Genomic DNA, 3555 nt, shown 5'->3' on the forward strand with positions numbered 1-3555 from the left:
ACTTTGCTGGTCGCGGGAAGAAGTGGACGGCTACAAACAAGCAGCGAGGCGAGCGGAGAGCTTGTGTTCCCAATCTACTCTCGTACGCGCGCACACGCACTGAGTAATCTGACGCGGGTGGTACTCCTCTTGATATATTTGCACAAAAGGTGCCCCCCCCCCTCCCCCCTCCTTCTCTCTCTCTCTCTCTCTCTCTCTCTCTCTCTCTCTCTCTCTCTCTCTCTCTCCAACCCACCGACCCCCGCCCCGCCCCCACCTCACTGACACACGCAGGGAGTGGAAAAAACCGAGAATGAGTTTTCCTGAAAAGGAAGTAGATTTTTTTTTTAAATTTTTTTTTTACCAAGAACAATGTCAACAAGTGGCTCGGTAATGTGAAAGAAATATTACAATTTTTTTTTTTTTTTTACCAAAAACATTGTCAACAAGTGGCTCGGTAATGTGAAAGAAATATTACAATTTTTTTATTTTTTTTTACCAAGAACAATGTCAACAAGTGGCTCGGTAATGTGAAAGAAATATTACAATTTTTTCTTTTTTTATACTAAAAACAATGTGAACAAGTGGCTCGGTAATGTGAAAGAAATATTTTAAAATTTTTTTTTTTTTTTTAACCAAAATCAATGTCAACAAGTGGCTCGGTAATGTGAAAGATATATTACAATTTTTAATTTTTTTTTAACCAAAAACAATGTCAACAAGTGGCTCGGTAATGTGAAAGAAATATTACAATTGTTTTTATTTTTTTTTTACCAAAAACAATGTCAACAAGTGGCTCGGTAATGTGAAAGAAATATTACAATTTTTTTTTTTTTTTTACCAAAAACAATGTCAACAAGTGGCTCGGTAATGTGAAAGAAATATTACAATTTTTTTTTTTTTTTTTACCAAAAACAATGTCAACAAGTGGCTCGGTAATGTAAAAGAAATATTACAATTTTTTTTAATTTTTTTTTTACCAAAAACAATGTCAACAAGTGGCTCGGTAATGTGAAAGAAATATTACAATTTTTTTTTATTTTTTTTTTTACCAAGAACAATGTCAACAAGTGGCTCGGTAATGTGAAAGAAATATTACAATTTTTTTTTTTTTTTTTTAAATCAATAACAATGTGAACAAGTGGCTCGGTAATGTGAAAGAAATATTAAATTTTTTTTAATTTTTTTTTTAATCAAAAACAATGTCAACAAGTGGCTCGGTAATGTGAAAGAAATATTACAATTTTTTTTATTTTTTTTACCAAAAACAATGTGAACAAGTGGCTCAGTAATGTGAAAGAAATATTACAATTGTTTTTATTTTTTTTTACCAAAAACAATGTCAACAAGTGGCTCGGTAATGTGAAAGAAATATTACAATTTTTTTTATTTTTTTTTACCAAAAACAATGTCAACAAGTGGCTCGGTAATGTGAAAGAAATATTACAATTTTTTTTTTTTTTTTACCAAAAACATTGTCAACAAGTGGCTCGGTAATGTGAAAGAAATATTACAATTTTTTTATTTTTTTTTACCAAGAACAATGTCAACAAGTGGCTCGGTAATGTGAAAGAAATATTACAATTTTTTCTTTTTTTATACTAAAAACAATGTGAACAAGTGGCTCGGTAATGTGAAAGAAATATTTTAAAAATTTTTTTTTTTTTTTTAACCAAAATCAATGTCAACAAGTGGCTCGGTAATGTGAAAGATATATTACAATTTTTAATTTTTTTTTAACCAAAAACAATGTCAACAAGTGGCTCGGTAATGTGAAAGAAATATTACAATTGTTTTTATTTTTTTTTTACCAAAAACAATGTCAACAAGTGGCTCGGTAATGTGAAAGAAATATTACAATTTTTTTTTTTTTTTTTACCAAAAACAATGTCAACAAGTGGCTCGGTAATGTGAAAGAAATATTACAATTTTTTTTTTTTTTTTTTACCAAAAACAATGTCAACAAGTGGCTCGGTAATGTAAAAGAAATATTACAATTTTTTTTAATTTTTTTTTTACCAAAAACAATGTCAACAAGTGGCTCGGTAATGTGAAAGAAATATTACAATTTTTTTTTATTTTTTTTTTTACCAAGAACAATGTCAACAAGTGGCTCGGTAATGTGAAAGAAATATTACAATTTTTTTTTTTTTTTTTTAAATCAATAACAATGTGAACAAGTGGCTCGGTAATGTGAAAGAAATATTAAATTTTTTTTAATTTTTTTTTTAATCAAAAACAATGTCAACAAGTGGCTCGGTAATGTGAAAGAAATATTACAATTTTTTTTATTTTTTTTACCAAAAACAATGTGAACAAGTGGCTCAGTAATGTGAAAGAAATATTACAATTGTTTTTATTTTTTTTTACCAAAAACAATGTCAACAAGTGGCTCGGTAATGTGAAAGAAATATTACAATTTTTTTTATTTTTTTTTACCAAAAACAATGTCAACAAGTGGCTCGGTAATGTGAAAGAAATATTACAATTTTTTTTATTTTTTTTACCAAAAACAATGTCAACAAGTGGCTCGGTAATGTAAAAGAAATATTACAATTTTTTTTAATTTTTTTTTACCAAAAACAATGTCAACAAGTGGCTCGGTAATGTGAAAGAAATATTACAATTTTTTTAATTTTTTTTTTCCCTAGAACAATGTCAACAAGTGGCTCGGTAATGTGAAAGAAATATTACAATTTATTTTTATTTTTTTTTTAATCAATAACAATGTCAACAAGTGGCTCGGTAATGTGAAAGAAATATTACAATTTTTTTTTTTTTTTTACCAAAAACAATGTCAACAAGTGGCTCGGTAATGTGAAAGAAATATTACAATTTTTTTTTTTTTTTTTTTACCAAAAACAATGTCAACAAGTGGCTCGGTAATGTGAAAGAAATATTACAATTTTTTTATTTTTTTTTACCAAAAACAATGTCAACAAGTGGCTCGGTAATGTGAAAGAAATATTACAATTTTTTTTATTTTTTTTTACCAAAAACAATGTCAACAAGTGGCTCGGTAATGTGAAAGAAATATTACAATTTTTTTTATTTTTTTTACCAAAAACAATGTCAACAAGTGGCTCGGTAATGTAAAAGAAATATTACAATTTTTTTTAATTTTTTTTTACCAAAAACAATGTCAACAAGTGGCTCGGTAATGTGAAAGAAATATTACAATTTTTTTAATTTTTTTTTTCCCTAGAACAATGTCAACAAGTGGCTCGGTAATGTGAAAGAAATATTACAATTTTTTTTAATTTTTTTTTTAATCAATAACAATGTCAACAAGTGGCTCGGTAATGTGAAAGAAATATTACAATTTTTTTTTTTTTTTTACCAAAAACAATGTCAACAAGTGGCTCGGTAATGTGAAAGAAATATTACAATTTTTTTTTTTTTTTTTTTTTACCAAAAACAATGTCAACAAGTGGCTCGGTAATGTGAAAGAAATATTACAATTTTTTTATTTTTTTTTACCAAAAACAATGTCAACAAGTGGCTCGGTAATGTGAAAGAAATATTTTTAAAAAACATTTTTTTTTTACCAAAAACAATGTCAACAAGTGGCTCGGT

The 3555-nt window shown here is 27.3% G+C and overlaps 1 protein-coding gene across 2 annotated transcripts in view; it reads right to left on the minus strand.

Moving 5' to 3' along the window:
* bcam (basal cell adhesion molecule (Lutheran blood group)) overlaps window positions 1-118 on the minus strand; it is a 193960-nt gene extending 193842 nt beyond the window's left edge. For both annotated transcript variants that reach the window (XM_062063945.1, XM_062063946.1), the window contains exon 1: window positions 1-118. This exon is cut by the window's left edge and continues 97 nt beyond it. The gene's annotated coding sequence lies outside the window, so the exon portion shown is untranslated.
* Between the last annotated feature and the right edge of the window lie 3437 nt (window positions 119-3555).

The sequence above is a fragment of the Entelurus aequoreus genome, linkage group LG11, assembly GCF_033978785.1.
Source record: "Entelurus aequoreus isolate RoL-2023_Sb linkage group LG11, RoL_Eaeq_v1.1, whole genome shotgun sequence".
Classification (NCBI taxonomy): Eukaryota; Metazoa; Chordata; class Actinopteri; order Syngnathiformes; family Syngnathidae; genus Entelurus; species Entelurus aequoreus.